This window comes from Antennarius striatus, chromosome 4 (genome assembly GCF_040054535.1).
Source record: "Antennarius striatus isolate MH-2024 chromosome 4, ASM4005453v1, whole genome shotgun sequence".
Lineage (NCBI taxonomy): Eukaryota > Metazoa > Chordata > Actinopteri > Lophiiformes > Antennariidae > Antennarius > Antennarius striatus.
Genome location: NC_090779.1, coordinates 5374814 through 5386304, shown reverse-complemented (window position 1 = coordinate 5386304; position 11491 = coordinate 5374814).

Sequence of the window (11491 nt, the reverse complement as noted above, 5' to 3'; positions counted from 1 at the left end):
GCTGTTCTGTTGGGGGTCTATTGTTGATGTTTAATTAAAGGCAACAAAGCAACATATTGAGCAGTAATATGCACCTGCTTCACATCTTCCCTTTCTGGGAAGCGGATCTTCTCATTGTGTTCATCACACATGTGTTGTATTGTATGAGCACACCCTAGGAGCTGAAAAGTCTAGGGAAGTGCCTGGGGTTCACAGTCACAGTCACCTCAAAACTCAAGAGTATCTGTAGACAGGAAGACCATCTTAACTGTTATAACCAGAGCTAATATTTCTTTTCATAACAGACAAATACAGTATGTGAATCTTTTCCTCTGCCGAAATGGGAGCTGTACAGCCCCACATCTAGACAAAGTAATATTCTTACCAGCTCCTCCTGAATGTTCAACATGGGGCTTTGTGCAGCCTCGCAGTTGGTCTTCTGCCCCATGATGACAACAACATGAATTTGCTGTTCTGGGAAGGCACAGAAATGATTGTGTCCGTTTCCTCCTAGATTTGCAAAGCAAAAGAAAAGACAAATAAATCAAATCCAAACAACCTGAATAAATCCTTGAACTAGATAATTTTCTTTGTAAAGATAGAGTACGCTCTTGACTGTTTATCCTACCCATCCAATGATGCTCCTGTGGAGCCCTTTCCAATGGAGACTGAAAGTGAGACACTCCTCCATCTGGTAAAAAAGATTGTAGTATAGGGACGGAATATTTAAAAATCCTTTTGTAGCATCCATAAAATTATGTTTGCACTTGCTGTTGGCTCTTTCTTGGCCTCCTGGACAGCTTGTATTGGTGAAATAATACCGCTGGTTGACTGCAAAGGGAACACATTTCTTAAGTTGCTCCTAAGAGGTTTTGTGTCAATTTCCCAAGTCAAAGGTCAAAGCTCATAATTTGAAAGTACACAACTTAATATAGACCTCTGTGAGGACTGGAACCAGATGGCCCAGCTCCCCATGAAGGGTCACAGCTTCTGAACTGCTGTCCAAAGCTGAGACCTCAACCGAGACACCAGAGGCCTGTACCATAAAGCTTGAAGAACCTAGCCGGGCTTCCTCTTACTTATCTGGCTTAACTTACCGAGACATCCGCCCTCCGGATTTTCGGTATCATAAAGCCGGCTATCAACTCACTAATTCAATTCAGGCTTGTCCAGTCTAGATCTGTGCGCAACTCACATAAAAAGGGCGGAGGTTGCTGCATGCGACCAATCGCAAACATGCAACAAACCGGCCCAAGCCGCATATTTCACAACGGAGGAGCAAACAATAGTAATTAATAAATACAAAAAAATAACTTTATATCCATTCATCCATTGTGTAGGCTGTAGACGAGACGATCGTAATCAGGTCGTCTGCAGCGACATATCTGCCTTGAAGGTCACGAGTCTGCTGGCTACAGGCGAGAGGCGGGGTACACCCTGGATGGTACACCAGCTCAAGGAGCCACATAAAAGATAAACAAACGCTCACCCCTTCATATCATGACTTAACGTTTGGAAGAAAGGAAGCTGATATATTTCTAGTATAGAATAAATAATTTTATCGCAGTGACAAATAAATCACACTTTTATTTTTGTAGCTAGTTTGTATTTACCGGTAGTTCACCACATTAAAATAGTTTTCTGTTGGCTAGTTGTGCAAACTTCTGATCCTCTGCAAGGACTTTTGTAGAAAACAGGTGAATGAATAACTGTTTATGTATCCTGATTTTTATCAGGATACATAATTCAAATGCCTCTGATGCCGGAGGTTAAACAGGGTAGACAAGGTGTTTCCATGCTATGTAGATCATCTTCCGGGATGGAAGGACACAAGTCACCTGTGACATATAATCTTATCTTTATGGTCTAGCTACCAGGCCACACAATGCAGAATGATGACCTTCAGGGAAATTACACCAGAGATTACACAGAAAACAAGGACAGAAGCTTCCGAGTTAATGTGATCAGTGATAAGTCACATTTACTATTCAATTCTTCATGATCAGGAAAACACCTTTCACTATACTGAGTTCTAAATTTCACCAAACTAATCATGTAGTTGTACGTGCTGACATGAATGCTACAGCATTTCATCTAACGAATAGGAAGGAAACCAGTGCACATCACACAGATATTTAATTCACAAGACAACTTTTACTTTCTCCCATAGTAGCTTTGATCTTTGACCTATGAAAGTAGGTCAGGGTAAAAAAATTTAATTCAGGGGTGTCGCGGGATGTTGCAGTCTATGACTACATTGGTTCTTGTTGTGAATTTAGTTTCATTCTAAGCACTTTACGGTATCTGCAATGAACCTATAAAAGAAAATAAATCCTCTTGAAGCTATTTTTGATGAATTTAAGTTAATCTTTTATTCTTGGCAGCGTAAGTCAGAATGCAACAGAGTACATTCTAAAATGTTAAGTAATCGATTTAAAACAACTGTCGGTATTTTAGAATATCAACATATTAGAAGGACAGTACAATTAACAAATCAAAATTGATATCAACAATAGACTATGACAATTACACATGATTTGCAAAACAAACAAACCTACATGTATTGAAATAGTCATGTCTATTTACATCTGGGTACACATTTAATTATCAAAACATAGATACAATATTATATTGTGTGTGTGTGTGTTTGTGTGTGTGTGTACGTGCATAATCGAAATAAACATTCATTATTAATATTGTTTTATGTGTTTGGAATACTTTCTATGACACCACCAGCAATTAAGGCTATTTTTTTCCAGTCAGCTTGTTCGTTTATAAGTATATTTTCTTTGTCTTCACCTTTGTCGACTTGCTCAGGATCATTTTTAGTACCTGTGTGTGTCTCACGGGTTTTGGTTGAGCTCATAGAGACGAGGGATTTTGTCACAGAGTCGGCAGCAGCTTTCTCTATCTCCTTCCACAAAATATATTCAGTTTGTTCCAGTATGGCCTCTTCAAACATTGCCCTGAAGTGATTTTGTCTTGCACACCACTTGTTCCATGGCAGCATCAAAGTAAGTAAGGTGGCAAAAGTCATCAGGAGACAGAATATTCCAATAACCTGGCAAACATAAGAATTCAGAAAGGTTCCTCTTGTTATAGTTACCTTTTCACATATGTACTGTTGCTGACAAAAGCAGAACAGGTGCTGTGAAAAAAAGAAGAAGAGGTCTTACGCACCATTGATTCATTTTTCAGTTGAGCTTTCCTCTCCCACTCAGCTGGATTAAGCTCATTTTCATTCACACAGGATATGGACAGCAATTCTTCATCTTCTTCAGTCCCACAGCAAACATACCAGTCTCCATCAGCAAGTACTGACCCACACCAAAGAAATCCAGATGACGCAGCCTCCAGAAAGTATTTGAAGAACTGAAAACAGAATTTGATTTTACGTGTTCCATTTTTACTCGAGGAGTGGTGGCAGCCAAACCTGAAGATTCTCGCAATTCGCTTGTCGTTCCAGAGAATAACACTGATTATGATGAAAGATGGAAGCACCATGTAGCTGTAGCAGTGAAGCAAGTTCCTTTGTGGAATGCATGGACATCTGAGATCAATCTCAAGCCAAATATGGTAGCCTAAAAGCAGCATTACAAGTATGATCTGACGGCTCACACTATGTGCAAGATACTCAGAACTCGGGATAAAAGCCCTGAAAGGCATGACACCACTCTTGCTGTGACTCCGCTGTAATAACTGGAGGCATCTGATGTAGAGGCAGATTTGTGTCACATTTTTCTATCTGTATCTTGAAGTAGACATTCCTCTCATCATTCATTTCCTCCTGTGGTAACAACAGTCAGTGCAGCATGAAGGTGAGAGACAGTTTGCTTGTATGCTGTCAACACATCTTCCTTGTCACTGTAGTTGTCAACAAATTGTTTTTGAAAATGTAGTTACTCTTCAAAATGAACACAATCTTCATCAGTCCTCCCAAGTTCCTTAAATCCCACAGCACAGTCCTGCCTCAAAAAACCCAAAAAAGAAGGTAAAAAACAAATTAGCTTTAGGAAAAAAGACACCTCCAGTGACTTCTCTTCCTCCAAGGCCCAACGGTCCGTTTATAAATTAGGACATATCCAATGGCCATGTACCTATACCGGCAGAACAAATAGATTTGTCAGGATTTACAGTTGCTCCTTCTCTCTCTCCCTCCTCTTCTGAGTCACACCTGGTTTCCACCTACAGGTGTGCTGCTGTGGCAGCAGAGCAGCACACCTGTCTCCAAACACCAATCTCCACCTGCTCAGCCTGGTCATCTGGTCCACTATCTCGCAACAATCCTTTGTTTAATAAATCTCTTTTTCCTTACCTGACGTGCTTCACATTTGGGTCTTACAGTAAACCTAGACAGAGGAACTGCCAACATGGACCCAGCGGAGACAGATCCGGATTGTGTCTGCCTAGCTCTTGCTAATCAAGGAGTCTGGTTTGAACAACATGAGCAGCTGCTGCATAGCCTTTTGGACAGTCAGAAGACTTCACAAGCCCAGATTTTACAGCTCAAATCCCTGATCCAGAAACTTGCTGGCAAACTCTCCACATCCAGTATTCAAGGTCAGCCCATACAACTTCAACCTTAAGCCTCTGCTGCACCTCAGTCTTCACCTCCGCCTTCCAGAGAAGTGCATATACCGGACCCTGATCATTATTTAGGTGACGTGAACAAATGTTGGAGTTTTTTGCTTCAGTGCTCACTAGTCTTTAGACAAAAGCCTGATACTTACGCCTCTGATTATTCCGAACTTGCTTTTATTATGGGACTTCTCCATGGGAGGGCGCTGGATTGGGCAGCTGCAAAATGGCAAAATCAACCTGATATTTGCAATGATTGCATGGCTTTCGAACAAGAGTTGAAAAGTTTTCTGACCATCCTTCTCTACCCTGTTCAGGGTAGAGAAGCTTCTAAGAGGCTCCCCTCAATTTCCCAGGGGACACATAGTGTGGCAGACTCTCCGATCAATTGATAGATGAGCTTGCTGTGAAAGAGGACCCAACTAACCTGAATTCTTTTTATTTTGACATCCATCAAATTGGACAATCGTATTCGGGGGTACCAGTCGCCATACTCCTACTATGTCAATCTCTTGCAGTGGCCCACCACACCATTTCAGCGCACCTCCTCCACACCTGCCTTCTGGTTCAATCGCTGCTACCTCAGAAGAGGAGCCAATGCAGGTGGGTTGGGCTAAACTAACACCAGATGAGAGGCAGTGTTGAATCAATGCTGGTGTATGCATATATTGTGGCCTTCAGGGACATTTTCTCGCCACATGTCCTATTCGACCAAAAGGTGGGGCTCACCAGTGAATATGGGGGTGCTGGTGAGCCAAGTTTCCACCTCTAATCCCCCAACAAAAATGCTACTTCCTGCTTCTCTCTGTTTCAATAACTCTGTTCTGCCGTTGACTGCTCTAGTGGATTCTGGGGTTGAAGATAATTTCCTGGACTATAATCTCGCTCAACAAACTGGGTTGGATAAGGTACCCCTTGCCACCCCACTAGCGGCTAACACTTTAGATGGAATATTAATTTGTAAAGTTACTCAGGCAACCATCAAGAACAGTTAAGTTTTAAGTTAATTTCTTCTCCTCAGACCCCTTTTATTTTTGGGTATCCATGGTTAAAGAAGCTAACCATGGCTTCTTTAACGCCCCTGCATTGACTACCGAGGGTTAAATAACATTAATGTGAAAAACAAATACCCTCTTCCCCTGATAAATTCTGTATTTCAACCTCTTCACAATACTACCAACTTTTCTAAACTGGACCTTCACAATGCACACCATCTAGTGCGTGTTCGCAAAAGGGACGAGTGGAAAGCAGCATTCAATACACATTGTATAATGAAGAATAGAAGCCATTTTCATATCTCTAGACATAAGTGATCATTTTCTTTCCACCACCATCTGTCCATCCGGTCATCCAGGCATCGAGATCTCCTCAAAACCTGCTCAGTAAAATTTATCCAAAGTACAGTACTGTACATACATCTTTTATGGTCCCATCCATCCATCCATCCATCCATCCATCCGTGCATCCATCCATCCGTGCATCCATCCATCGGAGCACTCCACCTATTTCAAACAGAAATCTACGCCCTATCGCTGGACTCACATGAGTCGTTTCACACTCACACTACTCCACCAGGTCAAAGTGCTCTATTTAATAACAGATGTGACTTCATTTTTATTTACTGCAGCAAACTTTATTTATCTACTTTGACTGTTTTTGCCTTTCTAATGGAGACCAAGTTTCTATGAATGGAACTTATACGTACACCACCGACTATGCCTTTCAACAAGTATATTTCCTTGTTGTGACTGAAGTATATATCATTGTTGAGATTTTCAACAAGTATATTTCATAATTGCGATACCAGTAAAGGGTGGCTGGGTTGCAGTGGCAGTAGGATTCCGTTTCCAGCTCCTGGTTAGGACACACCGTCTAGCGTTAAACTAAGTGTGTGTAGCATTGAATATGTTCAATCTTGCCCTAGCGGTGTGTTAAGTTCTCAGGCTGCCCACAGTGTCTTGACACTAGTTTAGGTCAAATCAACCACAGCGTGCTATACACAACTAGAGCGATATTTAAATGACACAATGGGCACAAGTACAAATTTAGTGTACATGGTAGACATTAATTGAGATGTTGCTTTACAGCTGGCTATTGTACTGGGGCAAATTGTAACCATAAGAATTAAAGAACAATGCAGATGTACATTAGAGTTGTCATAACAGAATGGTAAGTTACTATCCATGTTGACCTGACATTTACTGTTCACTTTAAATCCTACCACTGGCGAATTGGATGTCTTGTGAAAATAAAGACCCTCTATTTTCATCTGATTACTCATCTTCCTCAAACATCATGCAGCTGGTACTGCACATGAATGGTTGTCTGCACTTTGAGCCCCGCCACCACCCAAACATTCATCTGTAGACTCCAGTTAGAGAATGAGTTACGCTTATTAACTTTGGGTCGAGATCTTGGATGATATTGAGCTGCTTTACGGTCTTACTGGCCAAAGATCAAGGCTCAGATATCGTTCTTTAAATCTCTCTAAATGTGTTCAGGCGGCTGCACACAGGGAAGTAACAAACACCTCATCTGCAGCTCCAACCTCTGTTTGATCAGAGAGGTGGATTACCATAATGTCCAATTTGGACGGCTGTCTTGAAAACAATTGGGCCTGAAGGTCAAAGTGCAATCTATTTGTTGGAATGGCTCTAAAAATTATTGCTCTTCCAAGAGCGCTTTGCCAAATGAGGGCAAGATGTGTTCACAGAAGGAGTGGTGGTGGTAGAGAGGGGCAAGACTGGAAGAGAGAATCATTGTTAGCAATTAACTCACCAGACGGTGACGCTGATGGTTAAGACAACCTACTCAGTCACTCATGGATGACGGATACACCTCATAACAATCATGACAATGAAGTCCTATGCAGATAGCACACACAGCAGCTGTTTCATCTCTTCCTGTTTGTTCACTCCCAGAGTCTGGAAGATAGAGTATGAAGAGCTGGAGTCACCTTAGACCATCTTTGGTTGATTTTTTACTGTTATAACTTATAGCAACAAGAGATGAGGATTCAAACAAACGACTGGAGTTATTTTTAGTCTGAAAAAAAAAAAAGCAAGGCAAGTTGAAAACCACAATTAACTGGGAGAAAAACATGTACATTGCAGATGTTCCTACTTCATGTGTTCATTTTGCTGCTGCAGTATGGGACTGACATGTAAACAAAACAGGAGGCTGTGTGTGTGTGTGTGTGTGTGTGTGTGTGTGTGTGTGTGTGTGTGTGTGTGTGTGTGTGTGTGTGTGTGTGTGTGTGTGTGTGTGTGTGTGTGTGTGTGTGTGTGTGTGTGTGTGTGTGTGTGTGCGCTCTATGTACTATAGTTGATACCACAAGGTGGTAGCAGAGTGTGAGTCTGAATTTTGTATATCGAGAAGTCCCCACACATTACTACTGACATTAATTAAAAGATAAACATTGTGTGAGAAACAAATCAGATCTAATTTGGATGGTTTGGACCATTTCTTTATTTTTATTACCGATCCTGTTAGCCACACCTTACAAACCGAGCTGACGGGTAACCAGAGGTCTGTTTGCTCTCTCAGTTCAGGCTCAGAGCAGCCAGAGAGGTACAGTAACACATCTCTCTCACTGCCGGGAGACAGAAGGTCCTTATGCCTGTTGTGAGATACTTTACTGGTGCAGTACAGAATGTAAAAAAACAACACATTTTTAAAACCTTCTATGAAATGGTTCTGACACAAAAGAAAATTTTAGTATTTTGGCAGAGGGATGTGATAATACAAAATGATTATTGCTAACATTTAGTCACTTACTCAGTTAATTCCCTTCTGCTTGATTCAAACCAGTGTGTTGGAGGTTGAGATAGTGTAGCCGCAAGAGGGCACAAGCCAGTGTTTTATTGTGCCGGTCCCAAGCCAGGATACAGAGGGTTGTGTCGGGAAGGGCATCCGACGTGCTGTTGAGATCTGTCAGGTTGAGATCTGACAGAACTGAAGAGAAACAGGAAATGGATTTTCACCCAGTTACTACAGCTACAGTGTGTGTTAGACTATCAGATGTTGTAGGGAGCCTGTGTCGACTGAAATCAAATGACCTACTATAGATCTGCCTTGGAAGAAGAATCACTTCCTCATGGAATCATTGCTACTCTCATCTCACCATCAGAAATCCTTGGTGTTTATTGTATTCGACTGAGACCAGAGAAGTGCAACCTGATGAACCATGGCAACACATTGTGGAGGATCTTGCTCCTGGTTATACAGCTGCAGAAGATTCCCCAACATCAAGCCACAAGAGGAGATGTTTGTGAGCCAAATCATCAAGGTTCTGCCTGTTGTTTGTGGTAGATATCCAAATTTCAGTGAATTTTCCAGGGTCTAGATATCGTAAGTTTGCAATTTGCCAAACATTTTGAAAAGGAACACCTGCATATAATGTGAAACAGGTACTATAAACAGAACAGCGCTCTGGTCCGAGCAATGGGAGTCCTGATAGGCTCAGGCCAAATGCTGTAATCTATCTTCTATGCATTTTCTATGCTAGAGGCAACCTTCAGTAGTAAAGCATCATCTTGAACGATGATGCTTTACTACTGAAATGTTTCAACTGCAGAACTAAACACACTGCAAAGATAAATAACTATAACTGTAGCTATTCTATGGGTGATGACACAGAGGTTCCATGACTTCCAATGTGATGGTGCAGACTAAGGTAGCATTGCCAAAGATTCCCGTATTAAATTTAGTGTTGCACATGGCAGTGGCTCAAATTGGAATTTGAAACGATCAGATTCCGTGCGGTTTGTTCTGCTCACAATGCTGTGACACGACCACCTTTTTCTTGCAGTGTGAACGAGGTACTGTTGACACTGCTCACCTCCTGCTGTCTTGGTCTGTTTTTGCTGTGTCGTCTGTCTCATATTTAGCAAAAGCGCAACCACATGCCGGTCACATGTAAACAAGCAACTTGTTGGGGGTAAAAGCTCCCAGCTGACGATGCCAACACTTAAGCCACCCCATGACGCTTTGTCTCTCTGTGAACATTCCTCTGTACTGCATTCTAGCCACCCGTCTGTTTCTGTGTCAGCAGTGGGAACCAGTGCTGCACCGTGAGGAATTTCAGTGTAATTCAGTTCAGCATTCTATACACTGAAGTTCTGTCTCGCCCATTGACGTGTTTGGTGACAAACAAGCATCACTGTCTGGATTCAAAGACTTTAGAGTTCCCCATGTGTTAGAATCCCTTTTCAGGAGGTCACATCCTCTCACTCCTCATGCCTGTTTGAAAAGATAAACAAGCAACACATTTAATGAAGTTGCAAAGTATGTAAAAAGGATTTGTTACATTTCCTAAACATGACACTCTGTCATGGATTTGCATCTGCAAAGATTGGAAGAAAGAATGATTCAGGCCTTCAGTGCAGCGTTCATTGACCTCCATCCCTCCCCCCAGCCTAGGTTTGGTCTGACTTTGCATTCCTTGTGGTCACACACACACTCACACACACACACACGCACACACACTCACACACATTCGTCTTTCTCACATTTTTGCCCCCCCCCACATTTGATTCTTTGTCCTTTCTTAGTGATATTAAAGAAGAATGGACATTAAAGATCCCTGCTGACAGGAGCCTCTTCTAAACAAACAGGCTGGCATGATATGAACTCTTCTTTGACTTTTTCCTGACCAATAAAAAGTGGGGTCATTGTTTCCTGTGAGGTAATTTGATGGTTTTTGACTCAACATAAGACATCTTTGTTAAGACACTGGTGGAGACACATTATACTGACAACATTATTCAGTATCCTTTGATTTAATTCAATAATTTACTACTTTTGAATTATTTTTATGACTACCGTGGCTTCTTGACACTTCATATAACTAGTAGCCAGTGAAGTTTTGACGGGTAATGTAGTGTGTCTGCGTAAACTGACATTAGAATTCAGATGGATGCAGACTAGACAATGCTGCTTTAGCTCTATTTCACCAACATCAGACAGATATATCTGGATTTTTTTGGCCATGTGAGGGTTGAGCTATACAAGAAAAAAAAATCCACACTGTCAAGAAGTTATTTTTGCGAATAGAAGATGCAGTTTGTTCTGTGGATGAGTAGAGTATAACTTTATTTATCCCTTAAGGAGGTTCCATCAGGGAAATTAATTAAGTTATGAAGGAGGAAGTTGCATATTTACATTCTTTTCTAGTGCAAAAGATTTTGAACTTTTGTCTTTATAGCTGACAGAAGTAACTGAGATAGAACTTCAAGCAATGTCTCTTGCCTTACCGCTACTTGCCTGCTCTTGATACAAAGTTACAATACAAGATCAACCCCATTAACACTGTCAGAATGACTCAAGAAAAGAATGGGTCATGGAGTACTATGTCGATAAAACTGATTATGAAATCCCTTTCATTTAGTATGAAGTCTGCAAACCTTTTTTTTTGCACAACTCAACTGATGACAGATGAGATTTCCCACAACTCAGACAATTTGGAGCATTTTTTTAAAATCCCAGAGGATTTAAGGCTAAGGGTTTTGTTCCCCACAGGATGAACCCTAACAAACATTTCCTCCCACTGACCGGGTGTCTCGCACCTGTCTATCCAGCCCTACAGCCACATTCCCACATGCTTGCTGTTGCTGTTCTCCTGATATGCGCCAACAGCCCCCAGACACCGCCTCCCTGTCCCATCACCTGACTGCCACACCCAACCACATAGCTGTTCCCTGACGGCCTGTTCTGCTCTGCACACCATTATCCATGTCACTAAAGCTGACACCCAGCTGGTCACCCTGGTGGTCTTGTTAGGTTTTGACTTTAATAAATGCATTAACTTTCTGTTATCTGTTACCCGCTAGTGACCAACCATCACTGACCTCATCCTGCTGCACCCTGTCTCTCACACCACTGTGAGAGACGGGGTGGTATGATTTAAAATCATACCAACCTGTTTAGTGACAAA